General features: G+C 42.6%; 1 pseudogene; it reads right to left on the reverse strand.

Moving 5' to 3' along the window:
- Positions 1-485: 485 nt before the first annotated feature.
- Positions 486-4,673, reverse strand: LOC128055708 (uncharacterized; annotated as a pseudogene).
- Positions 4,674-21,128: the final 16,455 nt, after the last annotated feature.

Consider the following 21,128-nt stretch of genomic DNA (forward strand, 5'->3'; position numbering starts at 1 on the left):
TGTATTCGCAATGTAGTTTCTATTTGGTCCCCAGAGCTAAGGCCAGTCCCTGAACAATTTGACTCACAAAAGCAGGTCCATTATCAGAGCCAATGGTTACCGGCAGCCCAAACCTAGGCACTATCCCTTCTAGGAGATTTTTAGCTACCATTGTTGCTGTTTCCCTCTTAGTGGGATATGCTTCTACCCACCCAGAGAAAGTATCAACCAGAACTAACAGATAATGGCACCCATACTTGCCTGGCCTTACCTCTGTAAAATCTATCTCCCAGTGTTGTCCCGGCCTTTCTCCCTGGTACCTTATACCTGTGTGCTGTCCTTTTCCTGGTCTCATCATCTGGCACGCCTTACAGGCACAGACTATGTCTTGTATAGTTGCCTTTTGTCGGGGAAACCACAGACACACTGTCTGTAAGAGTGCTAGAGTCTTTTTCTCTCCCAGATGGGTGGTCTGATGTAGGTGCGTGCAAAGGTGTCAACCCAAGTTAGCTGGAAGCAACAAGTTGCCATTTTGGTCTCGATACCATCCGTCTTTGCCCTCCAGACAGTTGGCATTTTTTTTGACTCCAACTTAGATTGGAAGAGGAATACTCGGGGATCAGGGGCAGGGTTCCCATTTCCGGGGGTGGCAATCCCACAGTCAATATGGGGGTTTTACAGTTTTCGAGGGCTGCTTCCCAAGCCGCCACATTGACAGCACGGTTGCCCCAAGCCTTGATATCTTTTCCTTTTTGGTGTCCTGGGACATGTACTATGGACACGGCTCAGGGTCAGTGGACTGCTGCTAGGAGTCTGCGAATCTCAAGTAGGTTTTTAACTTCTTTTTCCCCTGCTGTCATAAACTCCCGCTCTCTATATATTGGGCCCTGAATATGCACTGTTCCAGATGCATACCGGCTGTCGGTATAAATGGTGATCTTTTTTCCTTCTGCCCTTTCTAGTGCCTGTATCAAGGCTATTAATTCCACTTTCTGGGCGGATGTCCTTCAGCCCAGATGACCCTTCAAGAGTCATCTACAATGGCTGCCCCTGCCCTTCTTTGTCCATCTTTCACAAAACTACTTCCGTCTGCAAACCATACCAGTTCACTGTCTTTTAAGGGCACATCTTTTAGGTCTTTCTGTATGGCCGTCACATCGGCCAATATCTCACCACAATCATGGAGGGGGCCGTCTTTCTTCGGGGCAGGCAGGAGAGTGGCTGGGTTCAGGAAGCAGGGCGTCTGAAAGTGTATCTGGGGGGTATCCAGCAGCAAGGCCTGGTAATGGGTTAAGCGGGCATTGGAGATCCACTTACCTGGTGGCTGCTTAAGAATCCCTTCAATGGCATGGGGAGTGTAGACCAGGAGCTGTTGTCCATACATTAACTTGTCGGCATCATGGACCAGGAGAGCAGTGGCTGTGATGATTCGGAGGCAGGGTGGCCACCCCGCGGCCGGCCACTGGGTCCAGTCTTTTAGAGAGGTAGGCTACAGGTCGCTTCCAAGGCCCCCATTGCTGTGTCAAGACTCCCTTTCTTACTCCCTGTTTTTCATCCACAAACAGTTGGAAGGGCTCAGACGGGCTAGGGAAAGCAAGGGCCAGGGCTTTCAGCAGAGCCTGCCGAAGTTCTTGAAATGCCTGTCTCATTGGCTCAGTCCAAGTCCAATTTTTACTCTCCCTGCTCCCTTCATACAATGGCCAGGCCTTTTCAGCAAACCCCAAGATCCACAGCCTGCAATACCCAACAGTCCCAAGAAATTTTCTCACTTGACGAGGAGTTGCTGGCTCAGGGATCTGCAAAATAGTCTCTTTCATAGCCTGTGTCAGCCATCTCTGCCCCTGCTTTATCTTATATCCTAAGTAGGTGACCTCCTCTCTAGCAATTTGGGCTTTCTTTGCACTAGCCCAGTATCCCAATGTCCCCAAAGTTTGGAGGAAGTTGCCTGTCGCCTCTAGGCATGCCTCCTCGGTAGCAGCGGCTAGCATAAGATCATCCACATACAGCAACAAGACAACGATGGGGTGATCAGCCTGGTACTCACGGAGGTCTTCGCCCAGAGCCTCATTAAATAGCGTTGGTGAGTTTTTGAAGCCCTGTGGGAGGCGAGTCCAGGTTAGTTGTCCTGTGGTCAGGCTGCCTTCCTTGGCCCACTCGAAAGCGAAGATCTCTTGGCTCGAATGGGCCAGCGGCAAACTGAAAAAGGCATCCTTCAAGTCCAGGACCGTATACCAGACATAGTCTGGTGGCAGGGCACTCAAGAGGGTGTATGGGTTAGGGACAGTAGGATGAATGTCACTCACCCGTTTGTTGACTTCACGAAGATCTTGGACCGGTCTAAAGTCCATTCCCCCAGGCTTTCTCACAGGTAACAGGGGAGTGTTCCACGGAGATCGACACCTTCTGATAATCCCTACCTTTAAGAGCCTCTGGATATGTGGCGTGATTCCTCATTGGGCCTCCAGACTCAGGGGGTACTGTTTCACCCATACCGGGGTGGCATCTGCTTTCAGTTCAACAATGATGGGGGGTCTCTGTTTGGCTAGTCCTACTCCCACTGTTTCTGCCCAGGCCATAGGGTATTTTTGGACCCAAGGCTGCACATTAGGGTCAATAGCCATGGGAGGCCTCGGCTGGTACAGTCTATATTCGTCCCTCAGCGCCAAGGACAAAACCTGTATAGGATATCTGGTCCCATCCATAACTGATATCCCTCTGTGGTCAAAGTGGATTTGAGCATTGACCTTAGATAATAAATCCCTCCCTAGTAAGGGAGCCGGGCATTCTGGTATCACAAGAAATGAGTGGGACACTCATTGGGCCCCCAAGTCCACCTGCTGTTTAGTAGTCCACCCATATCGTTCAGTTCCGGTGGCCCCTTGTACCCAGCTGGTTTTCTCGGACATTGGTCCATCTTTCCAGTTAAGGATTGAGTATTGGGCCCCTGTGTCCACCATGAAGCCGACTGGTTTCCCCTCCACATGTATAGTTACCCAGGACTCGGGGAGGAGGGCTGAGCCCTGATCCCCCTAATTGCTATCATCTCCTGCATATAAGACGTGGGCCCCCAGGGAAGGTGCTTCTTCCCTGGTGGGCTTTTCCCCTGGTTTTCTTTTAGGGCACTCTCTTCTCCAGTGTCCTCGCTCCTGACAATATGCACATTGGTCCTTTCTTAGTCTCTGTCCAACTTGTTTTCCTTCATCTCTCAGCCTGACTTCACTAGTTCCCTGAGAATTAGCTCTCTGTCTCACCCCTGCAGAGAATATCTGGGCTAATTCTTTCTGATTCCTACAGTTTTCCTCAGCCCTGAACTCTCTCTCTTCCCTTCTAACACGTTCTTCTCTTTCCTCTGGAGTTTCCCTATGGTTAAAAACCCTCTCTGCTGCCGTCACCAGGTCTTGTATGGATTGTTCCCCTAACCTCTCTATTTTCTGCAGTTTCCTCCTGACATCTGGAGCTGCCTGATTTACAAATGCTAGCATAATTGCCACACATGACTCATCAGCCTGTGGGTCCATGGGGTTATACTGCCTAAAAGCTTCCATTAATCTCTCAAGGAAAGCTGCCAGGCTTTCATTTGGCTCCTGTCTAACCAGATTTACCTTTGCCAAATTTCTTGGTTTCCTGGTGGCTGCTCCGAGCCCAGCCATAAGAGTCTGGCGTTACACTCGGAGACGCTCCCTACCTTCAGCGCACTCGAAGTCCCATTGGGGCCGCGTCAGGGGGAATCCTTCATCAGTCAGATTAGGTTGCATTGTAGGTTTCCCATCTACCCCTAGAACATTTTTCTGTGCTTCCGACAATATCCGTTTGCATTCCTCTGTGGTGAAAAGCACTTGTAATAGCTGCTGATAATCATCCCAAGTGGGGTTATGGGCGAAAATAATGGATTCTAAAAGGTCAATGAGGCCCTGAGGCTTTTTTGAGAACGAAGGGGTTTGAGTTTTCCAATTATATAAATCACTAGTGGAAAAGGGCCAGTATTGGTACGTTCATTCCCCGACCCGACAGGCTGGCCCCACCCGAACAGGAAGTGCCTGGACCGTGGAGGTGGGGGCTTCCGGGCTGTCCTCGTCTGCCACATTGAGGACTCCTCTAGTTCTTCTTTGAGTTCCCTGGGCGGGGCCCCTTTCCTGGGTTGGGGCCGAAGGTTCGGTATCCCTTCGTGTTCCTCCGGACAAAATCTGAGGTACCTGAGGGGGCAAAGGCAGATGTGCATAGCAGAGTGGGGAGAGATCGGTTTCTAGGTCAATTAGGTTAGGATATAGTGAGGATTCCTGGAATACCTGCTTTATTTGGCCATTGCGCTCTTTGTGTTCTTCCTCTTTGGATGTTTCTACAAGTACCTGTGGGATAGACGAAGTGGGGGAAGGGGAAGTAAAGGGCTGGGGAATAAAAGGTCTCAGCCAGGCAGGTGGATTTTCTACCAAATCCTGCCAGACCAAAATATAGGGAGCTTGGTCTGGGTGTCCAGACGGGCCAGGAGCAAGCACTTTCTCTCTAACTGCTTGAATAATTGGCAGGCTGAAGGTTCCCTCTCGCGGCCAGCCGACATTAAAGGCAGGCCACTCAGCGGAACAAAAAATCATTAGTTTGTTCTTCTTCACCAACGCCGATAGACTTCGTGCTCTAGACTTAAAATCAGAAAAGTGGTCAGTCATAAGGGACAAAGGAGTGGAAGTTGCTTGCCCCATGATTACAGAGAAGAACGCAGGAGACAAAATGAACACACAAAGAGCAGAGACAATGCCGGCACTCACACAGACATGACAAACAGATAACAAATACACATCGGCCGAGAACGCAGCACTAGGTCTTCTTGGCCCCCCCTGAAACTTCCTTTTTCTTGAGGTTATCTTACCAACAAGGTGTCCACAGAGCCAGCCGCCTTCCCAGCACAATGCTTGGCCTCAGCCTTACGCCGGCTAGGTTTAATCCCCTTACAGAGCCAGCCGCCTTCTCAGCACAATGCCAGGCCTCAGCCTTATGCCGGCTAGGTCGACCTATTTCAGGTTAAGGAATCCCTTCTGCCAGGAGGGTGTTATTCCCCTCAGTTAAAAGGAATCCCGGACGAGCCCCCAAATGTTATGCCCAGTGTCCGAGTCCCCAAAACTGAGAGAATAAGACGTCCACAGCAATGCAAAAGCATAAAGGGGTTTATTACTAGCTCGAGCTAGGGCCCAAGTCTCATCCAGCACAGTGGAGTCTTGATGAGAGCCCTGAGCTCTGAATCACAGCTGCTTATATACAGGCAGTCTTTTGTCTCAGCAATAGTGTAGTTGGCATGTGGTGATTGACTCAACCTTGGGTCATCGTGGTGATTGACTTAAGCTTGGCATCATCGGGGGGGACCTTGGTGTCATCAGGGACCTTGGTGGGGCTTCCCAGAATTATGACTCATGCTTAGAAGAACCTGAGGCTTAGGCCTAGTGTGCCCTGTTGAGCCTGTCATGGCTCAGGTCAGGTCCCAACACACCCAAACCCATGTCCATTAAGTCGGTGATGCCATCCAACCATCTCATCCTCTGTTGTACCCTTCTCCTCCTGCCCTCAATCTTTCCCAGAATCAGGGTCTTTTCAAATGAGTCAGCTCTTTGCATCAGGTGGCCAAAGTATTAGAGTTTCAGCTTCAGCATCAGTTCTTCCAATGAACACCCAGGACTGATCTCCTTTAGGATGGACTGGTTGGATCTCCTCGCAATCCAAGGGACTCTCAAGAGTCTTCTCCAACACGACACTTTAAAAGCATCAGTTCTTCCATGTTCAGCTTTCTTTATAGTCCAACTCTCACATCCATACATGACTACTGGAAAAACCATAGCCTTAACTAGATGGACTTTTGTTGGCAAAGTAATGTCTCTGCTTTTTAAGACACTATCTAGGTTGGTCATAACTTTCCTTCCAAGGAGTAAGCGTCTTTTAATTTCATGGCTGCAGTCACCATCTGCAGTGATTTTGGAGCCAAGAAAAATAAAATCTGACACTGTTTCCACTGTTTTTCCACTATTTGCCATGAAGTGATGGGACCAGATGCCGTGATCTTAGTTTTCTGAATAATGAGCTTTAAGCCAACTTTTTCACTCTCTTCTTTCACCTTCATCAAGAGGCTCATTAGTTCTTCTTCACTTTCTGCCATAAGGGTGGTGTCATCCGCATATCTGAGGTTATTGATATTTCTCCCAGCAATCTTGATTCCAGCTTGTGCTTCATCCAGCCCAGCGTTTCTCATGATATACTCTGCATACAAGTTAAATAAGTAGGATGACAACATACAGCCTTGATGTACTCCTTGTCCTATTTGGAACCAGTCTGTTGTTCCATGTCCAGTTCTGTTGCTTCCTGACCTGCATACAGGTTTTTCAAGAGGCAGGTCAGGTAGTATGGTATTCCCATTTCTTTCATAATTTTCCACAGTTTATTGTGATCCACACAGTCAAATGCTTTGGCATAGTCAATAAAGCAGAAATAGATGTTTTTCTGGAACTCTCTTGCTTTTTCCATGATCCAGTAGATGTTGGCAGTTTGATCTCTGGTTCCTCTGCCTTTTTTAAAACCAGCTTGAACATCTGGAAGTTCATGGTTCACGTATTGCTGAAGCCTGGCTTAGAGAATTTTGAGCATTACTTTACTAGTGTGTGAGATGAGTGCAAATGTGCAGTAGTTTGAGCATTCTTTTGCATTGCCTGTCTTTGGGATTGGAATGAAAACTGACCTTTTCCAGTCCTGTGGCCACTGCTGAGTTTTCCAAATTTGCTGACATATTGAATGCAGCACTTTCACAGCATCATCTTTTAGGGTTTGAAATAGCTCAACCGGTATTCCGTCACCTCCACTAGCTTTGTTCATAGTGATGATTCTTAAGGCCCACTTGACTTCACATTCCTGGATGCCTGGCTCTAGGTGAGTGATCACACCATCGTGATTATCTGGTTTTTGAACATCTTTTTTGTAAAGCTCTTCTGTGTATTCTTGCCACCTGTTCTTAATATCTTCTGCTTCTGTTAGGTTCCTATCATTTCTGATCTTAATTGTGCCCATCTTTGCGTAAATGTTCCCTTGCTATCTCTCATTTTCATGAAGAGATGTCTAGTCTTTCCCATTCTATTATTTTCCTCTATTTCTTTGCATTGATCACTGAGGAAGGCTTTCTTATCTCTCCTTGTTATTCTTTGAAACTCTACATTCAAATGGATATGTCTTTCCTTTTCTCCTTTGCTTTTCACTTCCCTTCTTTTGACAGCTATTTGTAAGGCCTCCTCAAACAGCCATTTTGCTTGTTTGCATTTCTTTTTCTTGGGGATGGTCTTGATTCCTGTCTCCTGTACAATGTCACAAGCTTCCATCCATAGTTCCTCAGGCACTCTATCAAATCTTGTCCCTTAAATCTATTTCCCACTTGCACTGTATAGTCATAAGGACTTTGATTTAGGTCACACCTGAATGGTCTAGTGGTTTTCCTCCACTTTCTTCAATTTCAGTCTGAATTTGACAATAAGGAGTTTGTGATTTAAGCCACAGTCAGCTCCCGGTCTTATTTTTGCTGACTGTTCAGACTTGACAATCTCTTATATTGACCACTTCAATCTTGATTATAGAAATGCCTTCAGATATTAGCTGCTAAATGTTCCTCTACCAGGGGTGGGGAAGTGCAAAATTGCTTCAGGTTGAAAATCACTGCTGTAGAAGAACCAGCAACTGTAGAACTATAGCAAGGCCAGAATGTTTGGTAAGTTATAAATACTCTGGCCTACCACTCCCATCAGCACTGGGTGCCTCTCATTACTGAAACCAATCAAAGGTGGAAAGAAAGCGAGCTGGTGAAGCAGTCTAGTTATGAATTGAGATTTTTATAGCACTGAAGAAAGGTGTCTGAGGGGACAAAAGGAGAATAATCAACATGCAATCCAAAGACATGTATTAAACCAGAGTTACCTGGTCCCTTTTGCAATAGTGTTGAGCCTCTGAGGTAACATGAAAAGATAAGGAATGCCATGGCTTGTAGGTTCCCAGGAAAAGGTACTGATGTCAGGTCTCCAGCTCGACACTATGAGAACTACAGCTTGCGGGTATTCTCAGTTGCTCAGTTGTGTCCAACTCTTTGTGACCCCATGGACTATAGACCACCAGGCTCCTCTGCCCATGGGATTTTATAGATAAGAATACTGGAGTGGTTACCACTTCCTTCTCCAGGGGATCTTCCTGACCGAGGGATCAAACCCATGTCTCCTGTGTCTCCTGCACTGCCAGGAGGATTCTTTACCACTGCGCCATCTGAGAAGCCTCAAGTACAGTTTAGATGTATACAAATGACTTCATCTTATAATCCAACTGGATGTTAGAAATAAGGAGCAAGTAAGAAAAAACAAATCCCCTCATGTATAACCCCAGCTCCATTTAAAAAGTAGAAAGATTAACATTATAAAATGGAGGATGGGGGAAGATTTAAAAAAAAAAAAATACAAATCACAATACTCCTTTTATTTCTGTCCTAAACTCATAGATACCTTTTCTTTCCCATGAGGGAGATCTCAACATCTTGTGAGAGTCAATTGATATTTGCAGTCCTGTGTTGATAAATTAGATAAATATCAATAAAATCCATGTGCTCTGCCATTAAATAGCAGGATTTCACTCAGCTCTCTTAAGAATTTTTTTTTTTCTGGGACTCTACAGAAGAAAAATGGACTGATTCCAAATTGAGAAAGGAATATATCAAGGCTGTATATTGTCTTCTTACTTATTTAACTTAAATGTGGAGTACATCATGCGAAAAGCTGGGCTTGATGAAGCACAAGCCAGAATCAAGATTGCTGGGAGAAATATCAATAACCTCAGATATTCAGATGACAACACCCTTATGGCAGAAAGCAAAGAGTGAATAATTCTCACCTTTGGATGAAAGTGAAAGAGGAGAGTGAAAAAGCTGGCTTAAAACTCAACAGTCAAAAAACTAAGATCATGGCATCTGGTCCCATCACTTCATGACAAAGAGATGGGGAAACAACGGAAACAGTGACAGACTTTATTTTCTTGGTTTCCAAAATCACTGCAGATGGTGAAGGCAGGCATTAAATTAAAAGACACTTGCTCCTTGGAAGAAAAGCAATGACAAATCTAGACAGCATATTAAAAAGCAGAAACATTGCTGACAAAGGTCCATATAGTCAAAGCTATGGTTTTTCCAGTAGTCATGTATGGATATGAGCTGGACGGTTAAGAAAGCTGAGAGCTGAAGAATTTATGCTTTTGAAATGTGGTATTGGAAAAGACTCTCTAGAGTCCCTTGGACTGCAAGGTGATCCAACCAGTCCATCCTAAAGGAAATCAGTCCTGAATATTCATTGGAAAGATGGATGCTGAAGTCGAAGCAATACTTTGGCCACCTGATGCAAAAAACTGACTCATTGGAAAAGACCCTGATGCTGGGAAGATTGATGGCAGGAGGAAAAGGGGATGACAGAGGATGAGATGGTTGGATGGCATCACCAACTCGATGGACAGGAGTCTGAGCAAGCTCTGGGATTTGGTGATGGACAGGGAAGCCTGGTGTCCTGTAGTCCATGGGGTGTCAAAGAGTTGGACGTGACTGAGTGACTGAAGTGAACTACAGAAGAATTAACAATACTTTTTCACAAAATGATTAATCAACCACAGCCATACTTCTTCCATCACTGTGAAAGCATCCACCCTCCTTCATGAAAAAAACCTCACCACTAGTGATGATGATGCCTATACTAGTCAGCTCAAGCTGCCATAAAAAAATATCACAGGTTGGGTAACTTAAACAATAGTTCTGGAAGCTAGTAAATTGAATATGCTGGCGAGGTACGTTTCACTCTGAGGCTCCTTCTCTTGACTTGTAACTGGCCATCCTCTCACTGTGTGTGCACATGGAGCAAGAGAAAGCTCTCTGGTATCTCTTCATATAAGGACACTAATCTTATGAAATCAGGACCCCAATATTTATAACCTCATTTGACCTTAATTAACCTTAACATAAACTTCCTACCAAAAAGGTGGTAGAGATAGGAACATGTATTAACTACATCCATTTAGTAAGTTAGTTAAACACAATTTTCCTGTTTCACTAAATGAAAACCACTATATTTCTTTAAATGCTATATAATTTATAATTCACATTAAGTGATCATCTCTTAGTCTCAATCAATGAAGTTTTACTAGATGCTTAGCTAAAAATATAGTGGGGCCCTTTCATAGTTTTAGTTAGTTAAATACAAGTATCCTGTCATTCTGGAAAACAGTACTTTAGGTTTCCATGTATAAACTATATAAAATTAATATACCCAAGAATATTTTGAGTTCTTTTTCTACCAAATTTTCAATGTTAGACTGCATTCCAAGCATCTGGAACCTTTTCTCTGAGGCTCTAAATTCATTATGAAATAGTAAAATGATATATAACATATTACTATGTTATAAATAAGCTTGTTTATAACATTATTATAAATAAAAAGTATTATTAATATTCAGTTCAGTTCAGTTCAGTTGCTCAGTTCTGTCCGACTCTTTGCGACCCTATGGGCTGCATCACAGCAACCTCAATGTCCATCACCAACTCCCAGAGTTTACTCAAACTCATGTCCATTGAGTTGGTGATGCCATCCAACCATCTCATCCTCTGTTGTACCCTTCTCCTCCTGCCCTCAATTTTTCCCAGCATCAGAGTCTTCTCAAATGAGTCAGCTCTTCCCGTCAGGTGGCCAAAGTATTGGAGGTTCAGTTTCAACATCAGTCCATCCAATGAACACCCAGGACTGATCTCCTTTAGGATGGACTGGTTGGATCTCCTTGGAGAGTCTCCAAGGGACTCTTAAAAGTCTTCTCCAACACCACAGTTCAAAAGCATCAATTCTTCAGTGCTCAGCTTTCTTTATAGTCCAACTCTCACATCCATACATGACTACTGGAAAAATCATAGCCTTGACTAGATGGACCTTTGTTGGCAAAGTAATATCTCTGCTTTTCAATATGCTATCTAGGTTGGTCATAACTTCCTTCCAAAGAGTAAGCATCTTTTAATTTCATGGCTGCAATCACTATCTACAGTGATTTTGGAGCCCAAAAAAGAAAGTCTGACACTGTTTCCACTGTTTCCCCATTATTTGCCATGAAGTGATGGGACCAGACGCCGTGATCTTAGTTTTCTGAATGATGAGCTTTAAGCCAACTTTTTCACTCTCCTCTTTCACTTTCATCAAGAGGCTCATTAGTTCTTCACTTTCTGTCATCCGCATATTTGAGGTTATTGATATTTCTCCCAGCAATCTTGATTCCAGCTTGTGCTTCATCCAGCCCAGCATTTCTCATGATATAATCTGCATATAAGTTAAATAAGCAGGGTGACAGTATACAGCCTTGATGTACTCCTTTTCCTGTTTGGAACCAGTCTGTTGTTCCATGTCCAGTTCTAACTGTTGCTTCCTGACCTGCATACAGGTCTTTCAAGAGGCAGGTCAGGTGGTCTGATATTCCCAACTCTTTCAGAATTTTCCACAGTTTATTGTGATCCACACAATCAAAGGCTTTGACATAGTCAATAAAGCAGAAGTAGATGTTTTTCTGGAAGTCTCTTGCTTTTTCAGTGATCCAGCGGATGTTGGCAATTTGATATCTGGTTCCTCTACCTTTTCTAAAATCAGCTTGAACGTCAACGTATTGCTGAAGCCTGGCTTGGAGAATTTTGAGCATTACTTTACTAGCGTGTGAGATGAGTGCAATTGTGCGCTAATTTGAGCATTCTTTAGCATTTCCTTTCTTTGGGATTGGAATGAAAACTGACCTTTTCCAGTCCTGTGGCCACTGTTGAGTTTTCCAAATTTGCTGACATATTAAATGCAGCACTTTCACAGCATGATCTTTCAGGATTTGAAATAGCTCAACTGGAATTCCATCTCCTCCACTAGCTTTATTTGTAGTGATGCTTCCTAAGGCACACTTGACTTCGCATTCCAGGATGCTGGCTCTAGATGAGTGATCACATCATTGTGATTAACTGGATCATGAAAATCTTTTTTGTACAGTCCTTCTGTGTATTCTTGCCACCTCTTTTTAATATCTTCTGATTCTGTTAGGTCCATACCATTTCTGTCCTTTATTGAACCCATCTTTGCATGAAATGTTCCCTTGGTATCTCTCATTTACGTGAAGAGATGTCTAGTCTTTTCCATTCTATTGTTTTCCTCTATTTCTTTGCATTGATCACTGAGGAAGGCTTTCTTTTATCTCCTTGCTATTCTTTGGGACTCTGGATTCAAATGGGTATGCCTTTCTTTTTCTCCTTTGCTTTTCACTTCTCTTCTTTTCACAGCTATTTGTAAGGCCTCCTCACACAGCCATTTTGCTTTTCTGCATTTCTTTTTCTTGGGAATGGTCTTGATCCCTGTCTCCTGTACAATGTCATGAACCTCGGTCCATAGTTCATCAGGCACTCTGTCTATCAGATCTAGCCTCTTAAATCTATTTCTCATTTCCACTTATTAATATTACTGATAATAATAAGTCAGCAAACCACAATTTAGTTGGCACTGAAAAATTAGTCAGTCCATTGAGCATTTTTAGTAACATTGACTGAGTGCCAGTCCTCTTGCTAAATGCTATGATCTATCTGCATTAATACAGTTCAGAAAGAAGAATTACAGATAAACTATTAAGAGCAATGGGAAAATAGGAATATTGGCCAAATACCTTGAATAGGGGCCTTCCCAGGTGGCACTAATAGGAAAGAACTAACCTGCAAATGCAGGAAACATAAGAGACACAGGTTCAATCCCTGGGTCAGTAAGATTCCCCAGAGAAGGGTGTGGCAACCCACTCCAGTATTCTTCCCATGGTGGGCTACAGTCCATAGGCTCACAAAGAGTCAGACACAACTGAAGCAACTTAGCCCAGCACAGCACACAGCACGTTGACTAGAGTGAAGCACTCAGAGATCAGGATCTAGGAGAAACAGGTAAACCTCGAACACAACAGTAGATTAGAAGTGACCTATTGAGATAGTCAGAGGTAAAAGGTATCTGAATCATGATAAACAGCTGAGGAAACTACATGCCATTTGTTGAAGTGGTTTGGGATAGAGGATAGTTAATGATGTGATCAGAATTCAAGAAGACAGGGTAGAATTTTTTAGGAAATGTAGAAAAGCAATTTGGGTTGGGGGAAAAAAAGGCTATTTTAAGCATGGTGTAGAGTGGGTTTAGATACCCAGAAGAGGTTAGATTTTGGATGTTGGCCCAAAAAGAAAAAAATAAATAAGTAAAGTGCAGCATGATGAATTTACCCAACTCCTCTGGAGTGTGTCAAACAATTCAACTACTCAGTTTAGCTTCATTCTAAAATAGGACTTATTCCAAGGCAATAAACATAAAAACAAAAATAAACAAATGGGACCTAATCAAACTTACAAGCATTTGCGCAGCAAAGGAAGCCATAGAAAAATTACAACAATGGAATGAGAGAAAATATTTGCAAATGATGTGACAAAGTCTTAATCTCCAAAATACACAACAGCTCACACAACTCAACAACAAAAATGGCAATCAAAACATGGGCAGACACTTCTCCAAAGATGACATGCAGATGGCCAGTAGACACATGAAAAGATACTCAACATCACTAACTATTAGGGAAATGCAAATCAAAACTACGATGAGGTATCACCTCACATTGATCAGAACGGCCATCATTAAAATGTCTACAAATAACAAAATGCTAGAGAGGATGTGGAGACAAGGGAACTCTCCTATACTGTTGGTGGGAATATAATCTGGGGCAGCCACTATGGAAAATAGTGAGGAGGTTCCTTAGAAAACTAAAAATAAAATTATCATATGATCCAGCAATTCCATTCCTGAGCATATACCAGACAAAATTATAATCAAAAAGATACATGTAGTCCTATGTTCATACAGCACTATTCACAATAGCTAAGTCATGGAAACAACCTAAATGTCCATCAACAGATTAATAGATTAAGATGCAGGCCACTTAAGCAATGGAATACTACTCAGCCCATAAAAGAGAATGAAATAATGCCAGTTGCAGCAATGTGGATGCAACTAGAGATTACCATATGAAGTGAATCAAGTCAGAAAGAAAAAGACTAATATCATATAATAGTACTTAGATGTGAAATCTTAAATATGGCACAAATGAACCTATCTACAAAACAGACTCACAGACATAGAGAACAGACTTGTGATTGCCAAGGGGGAGGAGGTTAGGTGAGGGAAGGACTAAGAGTTTGGGATTAGGAGATGTAAACTATTAAGTACATGATGGATAAGCAACAAGGTCCTAATGGATAGCACAGGGGACTATATTCAAATGCTGTGATAAACTATAATGGAAAAGAAAATTTTTTGAAAAAAGAATGTCTGTATGTGTATAACTGAGTCACTTTGCTGAACAGCAGAGCTTGGCACAATATTATAAATCAACTGTATTTTAATTAAATATTAAATTGAAAACTAAATAAAACAGGGACCCATGAAGGTAGTCTGTAAAAGTAGTCCTTCAGAAGTATAAGCATGGTACTTATACCCAAGCAAATAAATCCTGTGGTCTTCAGGATGGGTGGCACCTAGTGCTGGTAGTGGTGGGTGGAGGAGCTTCTTCAAGCTGGCGTCTGCAGTCTCACACCTGCAGATCACTTCCCACCATTATTTACTACAACAGACGGTGAATTTCATCAATTATAAATCAATTCTTAACTAATTTCAGTGGCAGAAGACACCCTTTAGAGTCCCGTATGTATTTGAGTATCAGGTTGTTTCAAAGCAAAGATGAATTTAATGATCCTTCCCGAAGTTTTTTCCTAATCATTATTGCTTACTTGCTAATACTTTGGAGTTATAATTTTTTCTCTTTCATTTTAAATTTATCACTTGATGGAAATAATTGGGAGGTGTGAATATTTTTCAACAGTGGGAGCCTTTATTAGCTTTTAAGTAGATAAAAATATCCTTTCTTCCCCATAGTGCAAAGTGGAATGGGCTATTACTACCACCTCAGTAAATTAAATGACTTTTTTAAAAAAAGAAATAGATTGTGAAAATGTTTAGCCAAAGGAGTTCTCCAGCTGACTGAACATTTATGGGCACTTTACCATCAGGGTAAGGTAAATTCACCTACAAGTAGCTATTTAAGAAACATGTGTATAATGATAGTTGTTAAACCTACCCAACTGAATTACACCTAACTTTAGATGAAAGAGTAGAATATACTCATTACTAAATTGGTGATAACTAAAAGGATGGTAGAATAATCACCTACAAGAATATGAATAGGGCCAAATGAAGAAGCCTAAATTTGTGAGACAGAATAATTAGCAGTAATGTATTGAACTTAAGAAAACTTAATTGGAAAGTAAACACACCCACACACACAAACATATGTACACATGTTTGGTAACTTCTGATTGGGAAATAATTGCTTTGTTTTGAGCCAGGTGGTCTCCAGGCAGGTATGGGAAATTAGGTAAATCATACTGTGTACTCCCTGCTGGGCCTAATTATTTAAAGGAAAGTCATCTAAATTTAACAAGAAGCAGTGTTCCAAGGGGAGAAGGCAATGGCAACCCACTCCAGTACTCTTTCCTGGAAAATCCCATGGATGGAGGAGCCTGGTAGGCTGCAGTCCATGGGGTCACTAAGAGTCGGACATGACTGAGCAACTGCACTTTCATTTTTCACTTTCATGCATTGGAGAAAGAAATGGCAACCTAGTCCAGTGTTCTTTCCTGGAGAATCTCAGGGACAGGGGAGCCTGGTGGGCTGCCGTCTGTGGGGTCGCACAGAGTCGGACACGACTGAAGCGACTTAGCAGCAAGTAGCAGCAGTGTTCTCAAATGTAGTTACACATTTGTAACACCTGAGTTTCTTGCTATTTGCTTTTTGATAAACCATACCCTAGAAATTCTGAGTTAGTTGATTTGGGATAGGGATGAGACAGAAGTATTTGTTTCAGCCAAACCTGAGAACCACTGTTTAAGTGCAGTTTTGTGGTTGATGAAATCCCAAATGACAAACGAAAAGGAGAACAAAGCACTCTACTTTTAGGTTTCCATTAAGGGTGGCATGGGTTGATTGTTTTGTTTCTCAGCAACAGCTGAGAAAGCAGCTATAGCAATGCCCTGCCTCCTCCCTATCCCAGAGGCATGATAAGCCTCTACTGCTTAGCATAACTTGGAGATGTTTCATTTGCAATACTTCATTTGCAACATTGGCCTGAGAGGTGTGGGCAATAGGCTAAAGAGACTGAAGGTGTAGAATCCATTCTGTACAAGAACAAGTTGTGGGTAAATTTGGTAAATTGTTAAAAGAGTACCTTTTTGATACATACCACCTGGGCAGTAGGCTCTCGATGACACTTAGGAAGCCATGCACCATGGCAGCATTAACAGATGTGCTGACTGTGTACTGATGCTACATGGGCACCAGACCTTCTCTTGGTGATTTCATTAACATTTGTTCTTTGAATCAGAAATCGACTGATGAGTGTCTTATTCCATCTTCCTTTCCTCCCTTTTCATACACGTCCAGTACTGGATTTTATCACAAGTGATGTTACATTGTAAATCTGCTCACATTTGTTTTCCATATTGAACTATAGATCTCTTAAGATCATGGATCCCTATATAGTCATTTACATACCTTCAGCTATCAGCAAATGCCAGGCATGCTAATTTTTGTAGACAGAAATGTTTATGTGCTATCCTAAATCCCCTTTAGATTCAAAGCCACACATGGATGAAAGACAGTAGAAACAAAACAAAGGAAAGGGAGAAGTTCCACCACCACCACCACACTTTCTGAGGCAAACCTCTTCCAAATAAAACCCAACTTTCTAACAAATACTTCTCATAACATCATATTCTTCTAGAATGCATTGATTGAAGTATTATAGACAGCCCCCAAACCAATCAGAAAAGCTCTCGGACAGCATGAGGCTTACACTGGGGGAAAACAGTACAAAAACAAAGGTACTGTGGATATTTAACATTTTGATAAATGCTGTGAAGAAAAAAGAAAAACAGGAAACTGAAACAAGGCATGGCTGAGAACTCTCTGCAGAGTTCCAAAGAATAGCAAGGAGAGATAAGGCCTTCTTAAATGAACAAGGCGAAGAAATAGAGGGAAACTATAGAATGGGAAAAATAAGGGATCTCTTCAAGAAAATTGAAGGTATCAAAGGACCATTTCTTGCAAGGATGGGCATGATATAGGACAGAAATGATAAGGACTTAACAGAACAGAAGAGATTAAGAAGAGGTGGCAAGAATACATAGAAGAACTGTATTAAAAAGGTCTTAATGACCCAGATAACCGGTATGATCACACACCTAGAGCCAGACATCCTACAGTGTGAAGTCAACTGGGCCTTAGGAAGCATTACTATGAACAAAGCTAGAGGAGGTGATGGAATTCCAGCTGAGCTATTTCAAATCCTAAAAGATGATGCTGTTAAAGTGCTGCAGTCATTATGTCAGCAAATTTGGAAAGCTCAGCAGGGCCACAGGCCTGGAAAAGTTCCAGTTTTCATCCCAATACCAAAGGGTAGTGCTAAAGGATGTTCAGACTACCAGACAATTGTGCTCACTTCCCATGCTAATAAGGTTATGCTCAAAATCCTTCAAGCTAGGCTTCAGCAGCATTTGAAACAAGAACTTCCGGATGTATAAGCTGGATTTAGAAAAGGCAGAGGAAGCAGAGATCAAGTTTCCAACATTCACTGGATCATAGAGAAAGCAACAGAATTCCAGGAAAACATCTACTTCTGTTTCACTGACTACACAAAGCCTTGGATTGTGTGGATCACAACAAACTATATAAAGTTCTTAAAGAAATGGGAATACCAGACCATCTTACCTGTCTCCTGAGAAACCTGTATGAGGGTAAGGAAGCAACAGTTGGAACCTTACATGGAAAAATTGACTGGATCAAAATTGGGAAGGGAGTACAGAAAGGCTGTATATTGTCACTCTGCTTATTTAACTAACATGCAGATTACCTTATGTGAAATGCTGGGCTGGATGAGTTACAAGCTAGACTCAAGATTGCTGGGAGAAATATAAACAAACTCAGATATGCAGATAATACCACTCTGATGGCAGAAGGCAAAGAGGAACTAAAGAGCTTCTTGATGAAGGTGAAAGATGAGAGTGAAAAAGGTGACTTAAAACTCAATGTTAAAGAAACTAATAAAATGGCATTTGGTCCCATAACTTCATGGCAAATAGAAAGGGAAAATGTGGATATAATGACAGATTTTCTTGGGCTCTAAATCACTGCAGCTGGTGAGTGCAGCCATGAAATTAGAAGATGCTTGCTCCCTGTAAGGAAAGATATGACAAACCTGGAGAGCATATTAAAAAGCAAAGACATCACTTTGCCAGCAAAGGTCTATGTGGTCAAAGCTGTGGTCTTCCTGGGCTTCCCTGGTAGCTCAACTGGGAAAGAATCTGCCTGAAATGCAGGAGACTGTGGTTTGATTCCTGGGTAGGGAAGAAGACCTGGAGAAGGGATAGGCTACACACTCCATTTTTCTTGGGCTTCCCTGGTGGCTCAGACAGTAAAGAATCTGCCTCAATGTGGAAGACCTGGGTTTGATCCCTGGGTTGGGAAGATCCCCTGGAGGAGGGCATGGCAACCCACTTCAGTATTCTTGACTGGAGAATCCCCATGGACAGAGGAGCCTGGTGGGCTACAGTCCAAGGGGTCTCAAAGAATCAAGCACAACTGAGTGACTAAGCACAGCACAGCACACGTGGTCTCTCAGTAGTTATATACAGATATGAGAGTTCTATCATAAAGAAGGCTGAGTGCTGAAGAATGGATGTTCTCAAATTCTAGTGCTGGAGAAGATTCTTGAGAGTCCCTTGGATAGCAAGGAGATCAAATCCATCAATCCAAAAGGAAATCAATCCATTGGAAGGACTGATGATGAAGATGAAGTTCCAGTACTTTGGCCACCTGATATCTATGAAGAGCTGACTCACTGGAAAATATCCTGATGCTGAAAAGACTGAAGGAAAAAGGAGAAGGGTGGCAGAGGATGAGATGGTTGGAGAACATCACCTATTCAATGGACATAAACTTGGGCAAACTCTCGGGGATAGTGAGAGATGGGACAGCCTGCCACGGGGTCGCAGAGTTGGACACACTTAGTGACTGAACAAGAACAACAATTATTTCTATGTGTGAATAGGAGTGAGATGACATTTTAGGCGTGATGACTGGACACAGCCCCTGTAGAAACATGACACTTAAACTGTATCTCAAGAGATTAAGGTAATTTTACACCAAAGAATTCGAAGAAGTATATACCCCCTGGAGAAGGGAATGGCAAACCACTTCAGTATTCTTGCCTTGAGAACCGCATGCACAGTACGAAAAGGCAAAATGATAGGATACTGAAAGAGGAACTTCCCAGCTCAGTAGGTGCCCAATATGCTACTGGAGATGAGTGGAGAAATAACTCCAGAAAGAAGGAAGGGATGGAGCCAAAGCAAAAACAATACCCAGTTGTGGATGTGACTGGTGATAGAAGCAAGGTCTGATGCTGTAAAGAGCAATATTGCATAGGAACCTGGAATGTTAGGTCCATGAATCAAGGCAAGTTGGAATTGGTCAGAAAGGAGATGGCAAGAGTGAACGTCGACATTCTAGGAATCAGCGAACTAAAATGGACTGGAATGGGTGAATTTAACTCAGATGACCATAATATCTACTACTGCAGGCAGGTCCCTCAGGAGAAATGGAGTAGCCATCATGGTCAACAAAAGAGTTCGAAATGCAGTACTTGGATGCAATCTCAAAAACGACAGAATGATCTCTGTTCGTTTCCAAGGCAAACCATTCAATATCACGGTAATCCAAGTCTATGCCCCAACCAGTACACTGAAGAAGCTGAAGTTGAACGGTTCTATAAAGACCTACAAGACATTTTAGAACTAACACCCCAAAAAGATGTCCTTTTCATTATAAGGGACTGGAATGCAAAAGTAGGAAGTCAAGAAACACCTGGAGTAACAGGCAAATTTGGCCTTGGAATGCGGAATGAAGCAGGCAAAGGCTAATAGAGTTTTGCCAAGAAAATGCACTGGTTGTAGCAAACACCCTCTTCCAACAACACAAGAGAAGACTCTACACATGGACATCACCAGATGGTCAACATCAAAATCAGATTGATTATATTCTTTGGGGCCAAAGATGGAGAAGCTCTATACAGTCAACGATAACAAGACCAGGAGCTGATGGTGGCTCAGATCATGAACTCCTTATTGCCAAATTCAGACTTAAATTGAAGAAAGTAGGGAAAACCACTATACCATTCAGGTATGACCTCAATCAAATCCCTTATGATTATACAGTGGAAGTGAGAAATAGCTTTAAGGGACTAGATCTGATAGACAGAGTGCCTGATGAACTATGGGCTGAGGTTCGTGACATTGTACAGGAGACAGGGATCAAGACCATCCCCATCGAAAAGAAATGAAAAAAGCAAAATGGCTGTCTGGGGAGGCCTTACAAATAGCTGTGAAAAAAGAGAAGTGAAAAGCAAAGGAGAAAAGGAAAGATTTAAGCATCTGAATGCAGAGTTCCAAAGAATAGCAAGAAGAGATAAGAAAGCCTTCTTCAGCGATCAATGCAAAGAAATAGAGGAAAAGAACAAAAGGGAAAGAATAGAGATCTCTTCAAGAAAATTAGAGATACCAAGGGAACATTCCATGAAAAGATGGGCTCGATAAAGGACAGAAATGGTATGAACCTAACAGAAACAGAAGATATTAAGAAGAGGTGGCAAGAATACACAGAACTGTACAAAAAAGATTTTCACAACCCGGATAACCATGATGGTGTGATCACTCACCTAGAGCCAGACATCCTGGAATGTGAAGTCAAGTGGGCCTTAGAAAGCATAGCTATGAACAAAGCTAGTAGAGGTGATGGAATGCCAGTTGAGCTATTTCAAATCCTGAAAGATGATGCTGTGAAAGTGCTTCACTCAATATGCCAACAAATTTGGAAAACTCAGCAGTGGCCACAGGACTGGAAAAGGTCAGTTTTCATTCCAATCCCAAAGAAAGGCAATGCCAAAGAATGCTCAAACTACCGCGCAATTGTACTCGT

The sequence above is a fragment of the Budorcas taxicolor genome, chromosome 11 (genome assembly GCF_023091745.1).
Source record: "Budorcas taxicolor isolate Tak-1 chromosome 11, Takin1.1, whole genome shotgun sequence".
Lineage (NCBI taxonomy): Eukaryota > Metazoa > Chordata > Mammalia > Artiodactyla > Bovidae > Budorcas > Budorcas taxicolor.